The sequence below is a fragment of the Xenopus tropicalis genome, chromosome 1 (assembly GCF_000004195.4).
Source record: "Xenopus tropicalis strain Nigerian chromosome 1, UCB_Xtro_10.0, whole genome shotgun sequence".
Classification (NCBI taxonomy): domain Eukaryota; kingdom Metazoa; phylum Chordata; class Amphibia; order Anura; family Pipidae; genus Xenopus; species Xenopus tropicalis.
The window spans coordinates 518,206-538,302 of record NC_030677.2 but is presented as its reverse complement, the minus strand read 5'-3'; the positions used below and the strand labels follow the sequence as shown (position 1 = coordinate 538,302).

Sequence of the window (20,097 nt, the reverse complement as noted above, 5' to 3'; positions counted from 1 at the left end):
GAGTTGGGGTTATTTCATGACATTGCCCCCATACAGGTTAGGACAGATTGGGGGGCCCTTCTATCTCTCTGAGAGTGAACCCCCAGCTATCCCATACTCAGTCCCAAGAATGAACCCCCAGCCTGTCGTTCCCAGGATAACGGATAGAGAGCCCTTGTACCTGAGCAGATTTGGGGGTGAGGATGGGCCGGCCGTGCAGCTCTGCCTTGGGCTGCGGATCAGCTGGATCTCTGGGGTGGGAAACTCTCTCTGGGGAGATTGGAGGGAAGAGAAGAAAGAAAATAGAAAGGAATTCCAGTGTGCGGATCATTTCCAGATCTGCTTGTTCTGTTCCAGTTCCTGCAGCGCGGAGCCCCACAGTCGTCTGATCCTTGTAATATTCTGGGGGGGAAAACCCATATTCATTATTCCATAGGGAGAATAACTTATATGGGGGGCACAGAACCCCTCAGTGACTGCTAATATCCTTATCATTTACAGTAGGGGGTACATTATCCCTTATAATACATGAGTGATACTCAGAGTTCCCTGTATAACTCAGCCTGCAGCCTTGTGCCTTTATATGGGGGGCACAGAACCCCTCAGTGACTGCTAATATCCTTATCATTTACAGTAGGGGGTACATTATCCCTTATAATACATGAGTGATACTCAGAGTTCCCTGTATAACTCAGCCTGCAGCCTTGTGCCTTTATATGGGGGGCACAGAACCCCTCAGTGACTGCTAATATCCTTATCATTTACAGTAGGGGGTACATTATCCCTTATAATACATGAGTGATACTCAGAGTTCCCTGTATAACTCAGCCTGCAGCCTTGTGCCTTTATATGGGGGGCACAGAACCCCTCAGTGACTGCTAATATCCTTATCATTTACAGTAGGGGGTACATTATCCCTTATAATACATGAGTGATACTCAGAGTTCCCTGTATAACTCAGCCTGCAGCCTTGTGCCTTTATATGGGGGGCACAGAACCCCTCAGTGACTGCTAATATCCTTATCATTTACAGTAGGGGGTACAGTACATAATCCCTTGCAATGTGAGTAGTGTTGGGAAATGCTGGGTGGTTCAGGTCACCCCTGAGCTATGTCCCCCCCAGCTGACATTTATTGCCCCCCAGTGCCATTTACACACCTGTTGCTGTTGCCTTTCAGTGTTTCTACGTCGCAGACCTGGGGGAGACACAACAGAATTTCAGATCCAATGCATAAAATACAACGGGAGTGATTCCCAGAACCCCATCTTTAGCCGGAGCCCCAGAAACCCATAGCAGGCCAATATGCCCCATAATGCATTTCCCCAACACAGATGTTCAAGGTGCCCCATGTGACTTTGGCCAAAGGGAATATTAGAAAGGGAGTGGCCTATTTGCCCCCAGACTTTGGGGCGTGATTTGCTTGAGAGCTGGGGGGGGCCCCCGGTGAAGGCTAATCAGGGGCAGGGGCCCCAAGAATGACCGGACGAGGCAAATGGGCACTGGGTAACTGGTGTTGGATTGGGGCTACTGGATCATGTGATCCCTTCTAGATAACACAGTAATCAGTAGCTAATTAACTCCAATTAGTGCAGCCCCAGCCATGTGCATTTATTCATATAGTTTGGTAACCTTGGGGGTAACTCCCGGGGCCCCCCATTGCAGAGACCCCAGATTATAGGGTAGAGGGAATTCCTTCAGAATTGCCCCAGGGTGGCAGGTTCTACCTGTGGGAGCTGAGGGTACTGATGATAACCCATTGGCTTCCCCTGTTGCTTGGAAACCTACTTAGTATTCCCCTCTATTGTTGCTACGTCGGGGTACCTGGCTGGGTCAGTATCCCCCCCAAGAGGGTAAATATGCCCCTATAGTCCCCTACACTTCCTTATTCACTGTTACTGGGCAGATGCTATTAGCATATTGTGTATCATTGGCCCATAGGCTTATGACCACTTCCTGCCACACTGTAATATAGAGTTTAGCGGGGGGTGGAGCTTCCTCTTTGGCTGCATCTGTTGAAGCAGGTGGAGGTTCCAGTGAGCCAGAAGGCCCCAGAAGTGGGGAGCAGGGACCCAGTGAGCGAGGATTAGTAAGTGCGGGATATATGTTATAGCTCTGAGACAGTCACAGCTTTAATTAGAAAGAGCAGCTTCTTGGCTCCAACCAGGAGAGACAGCTGGGAGTATTCTACTTTACAGGCTCTGCTGCCTTAGTGTAGGGGCCGCAGTACTGAAGGGATTCCAGCTTAGCATATTGCTCCCTGAACCATCCCACTTGCGGGGGGGGGGGGGCTTGCTGGTAGCCTTAGGGGTGCAACCTACAGCCTGTTGTCCCCCCAGTTGTGCCAGGCTGAGCTTTGCCTGGGATTTATTTTCTCAGTCTTCTTGTGCGTAGAACCCTGGGGCTGTTTGCAAAAAACCTGCCTGATGTGCAGCTGAGAGGAGTAGTTACACAACAACACTCCCTTTCTCTACACAACATCACAAGGGCCCAGCTGAGAAAGAGAGGCTGGACACTAAGCCTCAATAGGGCCACAATAGGGGCCACAAAGCCAGGGCACTTCCATATAACGACACTTCTAATGCCCTCTGTACGGCAGCACGGTGGCTCCGTGGGTAGCAAAGAATGTTCCCCCGTGTCTGTGTGGGTTTCCTCCCTCACCCCAAATACATGGGGGTGTCATAGAGAAGGGAATTGGGGGTGAGTACTGGGAACAGAGAAGAACAATGAGGGGTGTTTGGAATATTTGGGGCAATTAGAAGCTGAGAGGAAACAGGAGAGGGATATTTGGGGCAATTAGAAGCTGAGGGGAAACAGGAGAGGGATATTTGGGGCAATTAGAAGCTGAGGGGAAACAGGGGAGGGATATTTGGGGCAATAGGAAGCTGAGAGGAAACAGGAGAGGGATATTTGGGGCAATTAGAAGCTGAGAGGAAACAGGAGAGGGATATTTGGGGCAATTAGAAGCTGAGAGGAAACAGGGGAGGGATATTTGGGGCAATTAGAAGCTGAGGGGAAACAGGAGAGGGATATTTGGGGCAATTAGAAGCTTAGGGGAAACAGGGGAGGGATATTTGGGGCAATAGGAAGCTGAGAGGAAACAGGAGAGGGATATTTGGGGCAATTAGAAGCTGAGAGGAAACAGGAGAGGGATATTTGGGGCAATTAGAAGCTGAGGAGAAACAGGGGAGGGATATTTGGGGCAATTAGAAGCTGAGGGGAAACAGGAGAGGGATATTTGGGGCAATTAGAAGCTAAGGGGAAACAGGGGAGGGATATTTGGGGCAATTAGAAGCTGAGGGGAAACAGGAGAGGGATATTTGGGGCAATAGGAAGCTGAGGGGAAACAGGAGAGGGATATTTGGGGCAATTAGAAGCTGAGGGGAAACAGGAGAGGGATATTTGGGGCAATTAGAAGCTTAGGGGAAACAGGGGAGGGATATTTGGGGCAATAGGAAGCTGAGAGGAAACAGGAGAGGGATATTTGGGGCAATTAGAAGCTGAGAGGAAACAGGAGAGGGATATTTGGGGCAATTAGAAGCTTAGGAGAAACAGGGGAGGGATATTTGGGGCAATTAGAAGCTGAGGAGAAACAGGGGAGGGATATTTGGGGCAATTAGAAGCTGAGGGGAAACAGGAGAGGGATATTTGGGGCAATTAGAAGCTATGGGGAAACAGGGGAGGGATATTTGGGGCAATAGGAAGCTGAGAGGAAACAGGAGAGGGATATTTGGGGCAATTAGAAGCTGAGAGGAAACAGGAGAGGGATATTTGGGGCAATTAGAAGCTGAGGAGAAACAGGGGAGGGATATTTGGGGCAATTAGAAGCTGAGGGGAAACAGGAGAGGGATATTTGGGGCAATTAGAAGCTATGGGGAAACAGGGGAGGGATATTTGGGGCAATTAGAAGCTGAGGGGAAACAGGAGAGGGATATTTGGGGCAATAGGAAGCTGAGGGGAAACAGGAGAGGGATATTTGGGGCAATTAGAAGCTGAGGGGAAACAGGAGAGGGATATTTGGGGCAATTAGAAGCTTAGGGGAAACAGGAGAGGGATATTTGGGGCAATAGGAAGCTGAGGGGAAACAGGAGAGGGATATTTGGGGCAATTAGAAGCTGAGGGGAAACAGGGGAGGGATATTTGGGGCAATTAGAAGCTTAGGGGAAACAGGGGAGGGATATTTGGGGCAATAGGAAGCTGAGGGGAAACAGGAGAGGGATATTTGGGGCAATTAGAAGCTGAGGGGAAACAGGAGAGGGATATTTGGGGCAATTAGAAGCTGAGGGGAAACAGGGGAGGGATATTTGGGGCAATTAGAAGCTTAGGGGAAACAGGGGAGGGATATTTGGGGCAATAGGAAGCTGAGGGGAAACAGGAGAGGGATATTTGGGGCAATTAGAAGCTGAGGGGAAACAGGAGAGGGATATTTGGGGCAATTAGAAGCTGAGGGGAAACAGGGGAGGGATATTTGGGGCAATTAGAAGCTTAGGGGAAACAGGGGAGGGATATTTGGGGCAATTAGAAGCTGAGGGGAAACAGGAGACGGATATTTGGGGCAATTAGAAGCTGAGGGGAAACAGGAGAGGGATATTTGGGGCAATTAGAAGCTGAGGGGAAACAGGGGAGGGATATTTGGGGCAATTATAAGCTTAGGGGAAACAGGAGAGGGATATTTGGGGCAATTAGAAGCTGAGGGGAAACAGGGGAGGGATATTTGGGGCAATTAGAAGCTGAGGGGAAACAGGGGAGGGATATTTGGGGCAATTAGAAGCTGAGGGGAAACAGGAGAGGGATATTTGGGGCAATTAGAAGCTTAGGGGAAACAGGAGAGGGATATTTGGGGCAATAGGAAGCTGAGGGGAAACAGGAGAGGGATATTTGGGGCAATAGGAAGCTGAGGGGAAACAGGAGAGGGACATTTGGGGCAATTAGAAGTTTAGAGGAAACAGGGGAGGGATATTTGGGGCAATTAGAAGCTGAGGGGAAACAGGGGAGGGATATTTGAGGCAATTAGAAGCTTAGGGGAAACAGGGGAGGGATATTTGGGGCAATTAGAAGCTGAGGGGAAAAAGGGGAGGGATATTTGGGGCAATTAGAAGCTTAGGGGAAACAGGAGAGGGATATTTGGGGCAATAGGAAGCTGAGGGGAAACAGGGGAGGGATATTTGGGGCAATTAGAAGCTTAGGGGAAACAGGAGAGGGATATTTGGGGCAATTAGAAGCTGAGGGGAAACAGGGGAGGGATATTTGGGGCAATTAGAAGCTTAGGGGAAACAGGGGAGGGATATTTGAGGCAATTAGAAGCTTAGGGGAAACAGGGGAGGGATATTTGGGGCAATTAGAAGCTGAGGGGAAAAAGGGGAGGGATATTTGGGGCAATTAGAAGCTTAGGGGAAACAGGAGAGGGATATTTGGGGCAATAGGAAGCTGAGGGGAAACAGGAGAGGGACATTTGGGGCAATTAGAAGTTTAGAGGAAACAGGGGAGGGATATTTGGGGCAATTAGAAGCTGAGAGGAAACAGGGGAGGGATATTTGGGGCAATTAGAAGCTTAGGGGAAACAGGGGAGGGATATTTGAGGCAATTAGAAGCTTAGGGGAAACAGGGGAGGGATATTTGGGGCAATTAGAAGCTGAGGGGAAACAGGGGAGGGATATTTGGGGCAATTAGAAGCTTAGGGGAAACAGGGGAGGGATATTTGAGGCAATTAGAAGCTGAGGGGAAACAGGGGAGAGATATTTGGGGCAATTAGAAGCTTAGGGGAAACAGGAGAGGGACATTTGGGGCAATTAGAAGTTTAGAGGAAACAGGGGAGGGATATTTGGGGCAATTAGAAGCTGAGGGGAAACAGGGGAGGGATATTTGGGGCAATTAGAAGCTTAGGGGAAACAGGGGAGGGATATTTGAGGCAATTAGAAGCTTAGGGGAAACAGGAGAGGGATATTTGGGGCAATTAGAAGCTTAGGGGAAACAGGGGAGGGATATTTGGGGCAATTAGAAGCTGAGGGGAAACAGGGGAGGGATATTTGGGGCAATTAGAAGCTTAGGGGAAACAGGGGAGGGATATTTGAGGCAATTAGAAGCTTAGGGGAAACAGGAGAGGGATATTTGGGGCAATTAGAAGCTGAGGGGAAACAGGAGAGGGATATTTGGGGCAATTAGAAGCTTAGGGGAAACAGGAGAGGGATATTTGGGGCAATTAGAAGCTGAGGGGAAACAGGGGAGGGATATTTGGGGCAATTAGAAGCTTAGGGGAAACAGGAGAGGGATATTTGGGGCAATAGGAAGCTGAGGGGAAACAGGAGAGGGATATTTGGGGCAATTAGAAGCTGAGGGGAAACAGGAGAGGGACATTTGGGGCAATTAGAAGCTGAGGGGAAACAGGAGAGGGATATTTAGGGCAATTAGAAGTTTAGAGGAAACAGGGGAGGGATATTTGGGGCAATTAGAAGCTGAGGGGAAACAGGAGAGGGATATTTGGGGCAATTAGAAGCTGAGGGGAAAAAGGAGAGGGATATTTGGGGCAATTAGAAGCTTAGGGGAAACAGGGGAGGGATATTTGGGGCAATTAGAAGTTTAGAGGAAACAGGGGAGGGATATTTGGGGCAATTAGAAGCTGAGGGGAAACAGGAGAGGAATATTTAGGGCAATTAGAAGCTTAGGGGAAACAGGAGAGGGATATTTGGGGCAATTAGAAGCTGAGGGGAAACAGGAGAGGGATATTTGGGGCAATTAGAAGCTTAGGGGAAACAGGAGAGGGATATTTAGGGCAATTAGAAGCTGAGGGGAAACAGGAGAGGGATATTTGGGGCAATTAGAAGCTGAGGGGAAACAGGGGAGGGATATTTGGGGCAATTAGAAGCTGAGGGGAAACAGGGGAGGGATATTTGGGGCAATTAGAAGCTTAGGGGAAACAGGAGAGGGATATTTGGGGCAATTAGAAGCTGAGGGGAAACAGGGGAGGGATATTTGGGGCAATTAGAAGCTGAGGGGAAACAGGGGAGGGATATTTGGGGCAATTAGAAGCTTAGGGGAAACAGGGGAGGGATATTTGAGGCAATTAGAAGCTTAGGGGAAACAGGAGAGGGATATTTGGGGCAATTAGAAGCTTAGGGGAAACAGGGGAGGGATATTTGAGGCAATTAGAAGCTGAGGGGAAACAGGGGAGGGATATTTGGGGCAATAGGAAGCTGAGGGGAAACAGGGGAGGGATATTTGAGGCAATTAGAAGCTGAGGGGAAACAGGAGAGGGATATTTGGGGCAATAGGAAGCTGAGGGGAAACAGGAGAGGGATATTTGGGGCAATTAGAAGCTGAGGGGAAACAGGGGAGGGATATTTGGGGCAATTAGAAGCTGAGAGGAAACAGGAGAGGGATATTTGGGGCAATAGGAAGCTGAGGGGAAACAGGAGAGGGATATTTGGGGCAATTAGAAGCTGAGGGGAAACAGGGGAGGGATATTTGGGGCAATTAGAAGCTGAGGGGAAACAGGAGAGGGATATTTGGGGCAATTAGAAGCTGAGGGGAAACAGGAGAGGGATATTTGGGGCAATTAGAAGCTGAGGGGAAACAGGGGAGGGATATTTGGGGCAATTAGAAGCTGAGGGGAAACAGGAGAGGGATATTTGGGGCAATTAGAAGCTTAGGGGAAACAGGGGAGGGATATTTGGGGCAATAGGAAGCTGAGGGGAAACAGGGGAGGGATATTTGGGGCAATTAGAAGTTTAGAGGAAACAGGGGAGGGATATTTGGGGCAATAGGAAGCTGAGGGGAAACAGGAGAGGGATATTTGGGGCAATTAGAAGCTTAGGGGAAACAGGGGAGGGATATTTGGGGCAATAGGAAGCTGAGGGGAAACAGGAGAGGGATATTTGGGGCAATTAGAAGCTGAGGGGAAACAGGGGAGGGATATTTGGGGCAATTAGAAGTTTAGAGGAAACAGGGGAGGGGAATCGTTGCTGCACTGGGTTCTATTGCCGCTATCAGTTCTCCCCGGCAGGTCTGGGATATAAATAAAACAAATCAGATAAAGTTTAGAAGAAATTCCAGTAACATTCCTGCCCGGCACAGCCAGCAGCCTCCCAGCCTTCCCAATACGAATCCAGGGACTCCCACACTCCATTTCCCCTGGTCTTTTCCTTCTATTCTTAATGATCAGTCTGTATTACACATATCCCAAATGTCAGCCTGTATTTCATATATATGTTCCATATATCACCCTTTATTACATATATGTTCCATATATCACCCTTTATTACATATATGTTCCATAAATCACCCTTTATTACATATATGTTCATTATATCACCCTTTATTACATATATGTTCTATATATCACCCTTTATTACATATATGTTCTATATATCACCCTTTATTACATATATGTTCTATATATCACCCTTTATTACATATATGTTCCATAAATCACCCTTTATTACATATATGTTCAATTTATCAGCCTGTATTACATGTATGTTCCATATTTCACCCTTTATTACATATATGTTCATTATATCACCCTTTATTACATATATGTTCTATATATCACCCTTTATTACATATATGTTCTATATATCACCCTTTATTACATATATGTTCCATAAATCACCCTTTATTACATATATGTTCAATTTATCAGCCTGTATTACATATATGTTTCATATATCACCCTTTATTACATATATGTTCCATTTATCACCCTTTATTACGTATATGTTCCATTTATCACCCTTTATTACGTATATGTTCCATATATCAGCCTGTATTACATATATGTTCTATATATCACCCTTTATTACATATATATTCCATAAATCACCCTTTATTACATATATGTTCCATATATCAGCCTTTATTACATATATGTTCCATATATCGCCCTTTACTACGTATATGTTCCATTTATGTTCCATTTATCACCCTTTATTACGTATATGTTCATTATATCACCCTTTATTACATATATATTCCATATATCACCCTTTATTACATATATGTTCATTATATCAGCCTGTATTACATATATCTTCCATATATCAGCCTGTATTACATATATGTTCCATATATCACCCTTTATTACATATATGTTTCATATATCAGCCTGTATTACATATATGTTCCATATGTCGCCCTTTATTACATATATGTTCCATATATCGCCCTTTATTACATATATGTTCATTATATCAGCCTGTATTACATATATGTTCCATATATCGCCCTTTATTACATATATGTTCCATATATCAGCCTGTATTACATATATGTTCCATATATCAGCCTTTTTTACATATATGTTCCATATATCACCCTTTATTACATTTATGTTCCATATATCACCCTTTATTACATATATGTTCCATATATCACCCTTTATTACATATATGTTCATTATATCAGCCTGTATTACATATATGTTCCATATATCGCCCTTTATTACATATATGTTCATTATATCAGCCTGTATTATATATATGTTCCATATATCGCCCTTTATTACATATATGTTCCATATATCACCCTTTATTACATATATGTTCCATATATCACTCTTTATTACATATATGTTCCATATCTCAGCCTGTATTACATATATGTTTAATATATCGCCCTTTATTACATATTTGTTCCATATATCAGCCTGTATTATTATATGTTTCATATATCACCCTTTATTACATATATGTTCCATATATTACCCTTTATTACATATATGTTCCATATATCAGCCTGTATTATTATATGTTCCATATATCAGCCTGTATTACATATGTTCCATACATCGCCCTTTATTACATATATGTTCCATATATCACCCTTTGGGCCTGATTCACTAAAGTGCGATAAAAATTATCGCACGCTTTTTTGCGGTAAGAAAAGACGCGAAAATTAGCGCATGATTCACCATAGTATTATTGCGTGCGATAAGTCGCCATTTTCGCATGCAGTATTTCTCGCGCTCGTTTTACCGCATGTGTTAATTTCCCCGCTTGGGGCCATTTTGTGTCATTGAGCCTGCAGCCACACTACAGAGAGGACCATGCCTGGGGTTTCTGATCTGCTACCAGGGGAGGCGCTATATTATCAGCGTGCTCCTGCGTTCAGGATATGACGACCCGCCGCTGGGGGACTTAGGGGTCCACGAGAGGAAGAGGGCAATCCTGGGCGAGCTAAGAGAAGGTTTGCTCGCCGGGTTTGCCCTTGATGTGGACCCCCGCCAGCTCCGGCGTCTGTGGTCCGACCTGAAGCGCAGGAGCCCAGAACTGGTCGCTGAAATGAGAGAAGGTAATTATTGTACTTTATTATGCTTTTACAGTATCATACCCCCCAACTGTCCTGCTTTTCGCGGGACAGTCCCGGTTTTTACAGCGCGTCTCGCTGTCCCGGATTGTTCAATGAATGTCGCGCATTACGGAAATGCAGAACATTCATTAAACTATTCAGGCCAGCGGGACACGCTCCGGCTCCTTCTTCTTGGGCTCCTGCTTCTTATTGGGCTCCTCGTACGGCGGCGACAGGTCCTTTTATAAGGTTGCACCCGTGCGTATGTGTGACGTCACATGTACGCACGGGCGCAACCTTATAAAAAGACCTGTCGCCGCCTTACGAGGAGCCCAATAAGAAGCAGGAGCCCAAGAAGTCTATGGGGGCAGCAATGGGGGCCGCTATGTATGAGGTACTCACTATGGGGGCAATTGGGGGGGTACTGTGTATGGGGGGCACTGTATGGGGGCACTGTGTATGGGGGGCTCTGTGTATGGGGGGGCTCAGTGTATGGGGGGCTCTGTGTAAGGAGGGCTACTGTGTATGGGGGCACTGTGTATGGGGGGACACTGTGTAAGGAGGGCTACTGTGTATGGGGGGGCACTGTGTATGGGGGCACTGTGTATGGGGGGCACTGTGTATGAAGGGCTACTGTGTATGGGGGGGCACTGTGTAAGGAGGGCTACTGTGTATGGGGGCACTGTGTATGGGGGGCACTGTGTATGGGGGGGCACTGTGTATGGGGGCACTGTGTATGGGGGGCACTGTGTAAGGAGGGCTACTGTGTATGGGGGGCACTGTGTAAGGAGGGCTACTGTGTATGGGGGGCACTGTGTATGGGGGGCACTGTGTATGGGGGGGCACTGTGTAAGGAGGGCTACTGTGTATGGGGGGCACTGTGTATGGGGGGCACTGTGTATGGGGGGGCACTGTGTAAGGAGGGCTACTGTGTATTGGGGGCACTGTGTATGGGGGGCACTGTGTAAGGAGGGGCTACTGTGTATGGGGGCACTGTGTATGGGGGCACTTTCTATGGGGGCATTGTGTATGGAGGGTACTTTCTATGGGGTGCTGTCTATTGGGCCATCGTGGGCACTATTTTAACTATTTTTAAAATGGGGTGTGGCAATTGGGGTGTGGCCACAAAGGGGGCGTGACCAAAAAATAAAAAAAGTCTTTTTGTCCCTCTTTTCATTTTTCAAATGTTGGGAGGTATGCAGTATACGTTCAGTAAAAGATTTAGCAAGTAATTTGAACTAAAGTTACAAATGTTAGAAATGTCAGGGATGATGAAAGTAACATAGTAACATAGTAAGTTGGGTTGAAAAAAGACATACGTCCATCATGTTCAACCATAATGCCAGTGAGGAACTGAAACGTTGGTCACAATAAACCTCTGAATATTATTTCCCATCTTTGTGACTCCTTGTGAGAATCCTGTGTGTGCCGTCACCCCATGCCTGTCTGGGTTTGGTTTTGCCACAGGGTATTATTGTTCCTTATGGTGTGCAGCTTCCCAGCACTTCCTATTGTATATATATATATACACACACACACACACACACACACACACACACACACACACACACATATATATATATACACACACACACACACACACATATATATATATACATACATACACACACACACACACATATATATATACACACACACACACACACACACACATATATATATATACACACATCTATTTTCAAATACATAAATGAGTTTAAAGCAGGGGGGAAGCAGCAGGGAGCGGCCCATAGTGGGAGTCATTTGGGGAAGGGCCACGAATGCTTTAGGGGGGGCCCTGGCTAACAATGTCTGTGTGTCCTTTGTATTGATGTGAGGGTTCACAGGGGGAGGGGCCATTGGGGGCCTGGGAGGAGGGGGGCCCAAAAAATTTGTTGTGAGGGGCCCCGTTATTTCTGATGGTGTATGAATGTATATATATGTATAATATATTACACAAAATAACATCTTGCAATACTATTTCGCAGAACTTCAGCTGGCGCCTCCTCCCCAGGCCCTCCAGGCTCGCGAGACACAGCAGGCTCTTCCGGCCCCCGTGGCCCGACCTCCAGCCCCCGAGGCCCAACCTCCACCGGCCCCCGAGGCCCGACCTCCAGCCCCAGAGGCCCGACCTCCGGCCCCCGAGGCCCGACCTCCACCAGCCCCCGAGGCCCGACTACCGGCCCCAGAGGCACGACTACCGCCCCCCGAGGCCCAACCTCCACCGGCCCCCGAGGCCCGACTACCGGCCACAGAGGCCCGACTACCAGCCCCAGAGGCCCAGGAATTGGCCCCAGAGGCCCTACAACTGGCCCCAGAGGCCCAGGAACTGGCCCCAGAGGCCCCAGGACCATCGGCCCAAGAGGCTGAAGAGGCCCCCGAGAACGAATATGCCCCCGAGGCCCCAGACACCCCGCCCCCTTCTTTCCTCCCCCAGTTTCCCCCCAGGCCTCAGACTCCCCCCAGGCCCCGGACTCCCCCCAGGCCCTTGAGTTCTCCCCCCAGGCCCTTGAGTTCTCCCCCCAGGCCCCGGACTCCCCCCAGGCCCTTGAGTTCTCCCTCCAGGCCCCGGACTCCCCCCAGGCCAAGCGCTGGGTGCCAGGTTCTCCTGCGCACGAGGGGCCATCCGAGCAGGAGGACCTGGCCAACATGAAGGCCGAGCTGGCCCAGCTCTGGGGGGGAAGTGGAACAACTCAAGAGGGACATTAGAGAACTCAAGGGCAGCAAGCCCTAAGTTTTTTCTTCCCCCCTTTTTTATTTTATTCTATTAAGTAAAAGTTTTTAGTTTTCTACTTTTGAACTGAGTAATGTCTAATTATTTTGCCTTCATTCATGGTATTCTATACTTTCATGTAGTTTCCCCTACACCCTTACATTTATCAGTAACACATCAATATGCTATATGGGTTACATGTTTGCAAATATTCTGCCAACAATTTAGCCTTTAGCCCATTTTGCTGAATAGTAAAACTTGCGCTAATTAGTACGCAGCGTATTTTCTGGCAAGTGGGATAACTGCCAATCCAATGTTTTGTTGCCAGAATAATTGCAATATTATATTTGTCCCCATTTAATAAAGTGCCCATAACATATTTGCCATTTATTCTGTGTTTAAAATCTCCCACTTAATTTAAGCCACTTTAGCAAACGGACCCCTAAGTATTTGGCTAAATATTCTTAAATACCCCCCCCCCCCCCCATTTTATTATCTCTAACACTTGTTTTTTTTCTTACTTTTCTCCCAGGGCAAAATGTCGCCAGTTCTATGCTGCCGATTGTCGCGTGTGTAATGCCGCGACAATTAGCGCATGCGATAAATAGCGTGCATGTGGAAAATACCGTGCACTCTATTTATCGCGACAAGAATATCGCATGAAATACCGCGCGTAAAATAGCACGAGTATGCTTATATTGAATCGTGCGAAAAGTCGCGAAAATTAAGACGCGATAAAAATTTTACCGCACACTATAAATAGCGCACGTTTTATCGCACTTTAGTGAATTGGGCCCTTTGTTTCATATTTGTTCCATATATCAGCCTGTATTGCATATATGTTCCATATATCAGCCTGTATTACATATATGTTCCATATGTCGCCCTTTATTTCATATATGTTCCATATATCTTTATTACATATATGTTCCATATATCGCCCTTTACTACGTATATGTTCCATTTATCACCCTTTCTTACGTATATGTTCCATATATCACCCTTTAATACGTATTTGTTCCATATATCAGCCTGTATTACATATATGTTCCATATATCAGCCTGTATTACATATATGTTCCATATATCGCCCTTTATTACATATATGTTCTACATATCACCCTTTATTACATATATGTTCCATATATCAGCCTGTATTACATATATGTTCCATATTTCACCCTTTATTACATATATGTTACATATATCAGCCTGTATTACATATATGTTCCATATATCACCCTTTATTACATATATGTTCCATATATCACCCTTTGTTCCATATTTGTTCCATATATCAGCTTGTATTACATATATTTAACATATATCGCCCATTAATAGATATATGTTCCATATATCAGCCTGTATTACATATATGTTCCATATATCACCCTTAATTTCATATATGTTCCATATATCTTTATTACATATATGTTCCATATATCAGCCTGCATTACATACAGTATATGTTTCATACATCGCCCTTTATTACGTATATGTTCCATTTATCACCCTTTATTACGTATATGCTCCATATATCAGCCTTTATAACATATATGTTCCATATATCACCCTTTATTACATATATGTTCCATTTATCAGCCTGTATTACATATATGTTCCATATATCACCCTTTATTACCTATATGTTCCATATATCACTCTTTACTACGTATATGTTCCATATATCACTCTTTACTACGTATATGTTCCATATATCAGCCTGTATTACATATATGTTCCATATATCACCCTTTATTACATAATTGTTCCATATATCACCCTTTATTACATATATGTTCCATATATCACCCTTTATTACAAATATGTTCCATATATCACCCTTTATTACATAATTGTTCCATATATCACCCTTTATTACAAATATGTTCCATATATCACCCTTTATTACATATATGTTCCATATATCACCCTTTATTACAAATATGTTCCATATATCACCCTTTATTACATAATTGTTCCATATATCACCCTTTATTACATATATGTTCCATATAAGGGTGGTTCCTTTATCACATATATGTTCCATATATCAGCCTGTATTACATATATGTTCCATATATTGCCCTTTATTACATATATGTTCCATATATCACCCTTTATTACATATATGTTCCATATATCAGCCTGTATTACATATATGTTTCATATATCGCCCTTTATTACATATATGTTCCAAATATCACCCTTTTTTTACATATATGTTCCATATATCAGCCTGTATTACATATATGTTCCATATAAGGGTGGTTCCTTTATCACATATATGTTCCATATATCAGCCTGTATTACATATATGTTCCATATATCGCCCTTTATTACAAATATGTTCCATATATCACCCTTTATTACATAATTGTTCCATATATCACCCTTTATTACATATATGTTCCATATAAGGGTGGTTCCTTTATCACATATATGTTCCATATATCAGCCTGTATTACATATATGTTCCATATATTGCCCTTTATTACATATATGTTCCATATATCACCCTTTATTACATATATGTTCCATATATCAGCCTGTATTACATATATGTTTCATATATCACCCTTTATCACATATATGTTCCATATATCAGCCTTTATTACATATATGTTCCATAAATCGCCCTTTATTACATACATGTTCAATATATCACCCTTTTTTAAATATATGTTCAATATATCACCCTTTTTTACATATATATTTCATTTATCAGCCTGTATTACATATATGTTTTGTATATCGCCCTTTATTACATATACGTTCCATAAATCAGCCTTAACTCCATATATGTTCTATATATCAGCCTTAACTCCATATTTGTTTCATATATTGCCCTTTATTACATATATGTTCTACATATCACCCTTTATTACATATATGTTCCATATCTCAGCCTTTATTACTTATGTTCCATATATCAGCCTGTATTACATATATGTTCCATATATTGCCCTTTACTACGTATATGTTCCATATATCAGCCTGTATTACAAATATGCTCCATTTATCGCCCTTTATTACATATGTGTTCCATATATCAGCCTGTATTACATATATGTTCAATATATTGCCCATTATTACATATATGTTCCATATATCAGCCTGTATTACATATATGTTCCACATATCAGCCTTTATTACATATATGTTCCATATATCGGCCATTATTACATATATGTTCTATTTTTAAGCCTGTATTATATATATGTTCCATATATCGCCCTTTATTACATATATGTTCCATATTTCAGCCTGTATTACATATATGCTTCATATATCGCCCTTTATTACATATATGTTCTATATATCACCCTTTATTACATATATGTTCCATATATCGCCCTTTATTATATATACGTTCCATATATCAGCCTGTATTACATATATGTTCCATATATCAGCCTGTATTACATATATGTTCCATATATCAGCCTGTATTACATGTATGTTCCATATATCAGCCTGTATTACATATATGTTCCATATATCAGCCTGTATTACATATATGCTTCATATATCGCCCTTTATTACATATATGTTCATTATATCACCCTTTATTATATATATGTTCCATATATCAGCGTGTATTACATATATGTTCATTATATCAGTCTGAACTACATATATGTTACGTATATCAGGCTGTATTACATATATATTCCACATATAACCCTTTACTGCATATATGTTCCATATATCAGCCTTAATTACATATTTGTTCTATATATCGCCCTTTATTACATATATGTTCCATATTTCAGCCTGTATTACATATATGTTCTATATATCGCCCTTTATTACATATATGTTCCATATTTCAGCCTGTATTACATATATGTTCCCTATATCAGCCTTTATTACATATATGTTCATTATATCAGCCTGAACTACATATATGTTCCATATATCAGCCTGTATTACATATATGTTCCACATATCAGCCTGTATTACATTTATGTTCCATATATCAGCCTGTATTACATATATGTTCCATATATCAGCCTGTCTTACATATATATGTTATATATATTGCCCTTTATTACATATATGTTCCATATTTCAGCCTGTATTACATATATGTTCCATATATCAGCCTGTATTTCATATATGTTCATTATATCAGCCTGAACTACATATATGTTCCATATATCAGCCTGTATTACATATATGTTCATTATATCAGCCTGAACTACATATATGTTCCATATATCAGCCTGTATTACGTATATGTTCCATATATCAGCCTGTATTACATATATGTTCCATATATCAGCCTGTATTACATATATGTTCAATATATTGCCCTTTATTACGTATATGTTCCATATATCAGCCTGTATTACATATATGTTCCATATATTGCCCTTTATTACGTATATGTTCCATATATCAGCCTGTATTACATATATGTTCCATATATCAGCCTGTATTACATATATGTTCAATATATTGCCCTTTATTACGTATATGTTCCATATATCAGCCTGTATTACATATATGTTCATTATATCAGCCTGAACTACATATATGTTCCATATATCAGCCTGTATTACATTTATGTTCCATATATCAGCCTGTATTACATATATGTTCCATATATCAGCCATTATTACATATATGTTCTATTTTTCAGCCTGTATTATATATATGTTCCATATATCGCCCTTTATTACATATATGTTCCATATATCGCCCTTTTTTATATATATGTTCCATATTTCAGCCTGTATTACATATATGCTTCATATATCGCCCTTTATTACATATATGTTCTATATATCACCCTTTATTACATATATGTTCCATATATCGCCCTTTATTATATATATGTTCCATATATCAGCCTGTATTACATATATGTTCCATATATCAGCCTGTATTACATATATGTTCATTATATCAGCCTGAACTACATATATGTTTCATATATCAGTCTGTATTACATATATGTTCCATATATCAGCCTGTAATACATATATGTTCCATATATCAGCCTGTATTACATATATGTTCCATATATTAGCCTGTATTACATATATGTTCCATATATCAGCCTGTATTACATTTATGTTCCATATATCAGCCTGTATTACATTTATGTTCCATATATCAGCCTGTATTACAATGATGTTCCATATATCAGCCTGTATTACATATATGTTCCATATATCAGCCTGTATTACATATATGTTCCATATATCAGCCTGTATTACATTTATGTTCCATATATCAGCCTGTATTACATTTATGTTCCATATATCAGCCTGTTTTACATATATGTTCCATATATCAGCCTGTTTTACATATATGTTCCATATATCAGCCTGAATTACATTTATGTTCCATATATCGCCCTTTATTACATTTATGTTCCATATATCAGCCTGAATTACATATATGTTCCATTTATCACCCTTTATTACATATATGTTCCATATTTCAGCCTGTATTACATATATGTTCATTATATCAGCCTGAATTACATATATGTTCCATTTATCGCCCTTTATTACATATATGTTCCATATATCAGCCTGTATTACATATATGTTCCATATATCAGCCTGTTTTACATATATGTTCATTATATCAGCCTGAACTACATATATGTTCCATATATCAGCCTGTATTACATATATGTTCCATATATCAGCCTGTATTACATATATGTTCCATATATCAGCCTGTATTACATTTATGTTCCATATATCAGCCTGTATTACATTTATGTTCCATATATCAGCCTGTATTACATTTATGTTCCATATATCAGCCTGTATTACATATATGTTCCATATATCAGCCTGTATTACATATATGTTCCATATATCAGCCTGTATTACATATATGTTCCATATATCAGCCTGTATTACATATATGTTCATTATATCAGCCTGAACTACATATATGTTCCATATATCAGCCTGTATTAAATTTATGTTCCATATATCAGCCTGTATTACATTTATGTTCCATATATCAGCCTGTATTACATTTATGTTCCATATATCAGCCTGTATTACATTTATGTTCCATATATCAGCCTGTATTACATATATGTTCTATATATCACCCTGCAAATTTAAACTTTTTGTTAAAAATGGAAACTGTAAAAAAGGAAGCTTTGTTGAAATTATAGGAAGTTTTATGGGAATAATCCACTTAAGGGTTGCAGGGTAAAGTGCAGCTTATAAAGTATCATCATCATCATCATCATCATCATCATGCCTTGTTATGGCGGCAGCTTCCCAGGAGATGGGGGTAATATGGGCACAGGCTGCGGGCTCAGGACTGATAACTGCCACCTGTTGGCTGCACCGGGCATTAACTAAACAGTGTGGGATTTTAGCCCGGATGAGAGAGATTGGGCACCTCAGTGGGTATGGAAGCATGGGGGCGCTATGGGGCTGAGGGCTGTTGCGCAGTACTTTGCCATATACAGGCAGCGGAGGGCTAGATACCCAAGGGGGCAGTTCTTGGGAGAAATCAAATTGCAGAAAAGGAAATAAAGACAAAAAGAAATATGGAGATGGGGGGGCAATATCTGTTGGTCTGTGCGTCTCCCACACTCACCTTTCTCTGCTGTGTCCGGCTCTGCTCTCCCTGCTGCTCCTGCACATCTGGATCTTCTCCCCCTAAATTCTGTCAGAGGAGGAGGAATAACAGGCACAGCCAATCAGGAGCAGGCCACTATTAACCCTTTGCATCACCCATTACCTGAATGAGGTGCCTCTCTGTATACTTGTATCCCAGATACACAAATACCATTTCCACCATCACAGAATATTCTGGATATAAATCATCCCGGGCAGGGAATGACCTTTCAGCGTTACTATCAGCTTTCGGAATGTTGGATACATCCGACTCCCTACACCTGCCGTTCCCTGCCGGATATTGGAATAAGCCTCCCAGCTGCTATTATTTCTACTCGTCTCTGCTGGGCCACCCTTCTGCCCCAGTTCTGCCCTACAAGCCTATTATGCACCCCAGAACCAGGCCTTGGAGGTACCTGGAGGGAAAGGGATCAATTACTGCATGAAACACCAGTGGGTTTGAACCCCCCATCCCCACACGTAGTAAATGGATAAATGGATCCAGATCCAGAGCACTC

At 42.4% G+C, this 20,097-nt stretch overlaps 1 long non-coding RNA gene across 1 annotated transcript; it reads right to left on the bottom strand.

Annotated features, from left to right (window-relative positions):
* Positions 1-166: 166 nt before the first annotated feature.
* Positions 167-19,632, bottom strand: LOC116408259. Its single transcript, XR_004220822.1, has 3 exons — positions 19,560-19,632; positions 1,138-1,175; positions 167-381 (listed from the first exon to the last, which is right to left on the bottom strand). It is a non-coding gene; the product is annotated as an uncharacterized LOC116408259 (long non-coding RNA).
* Positions 19,633-20,097: the final 465 nt, after the last annotated feature.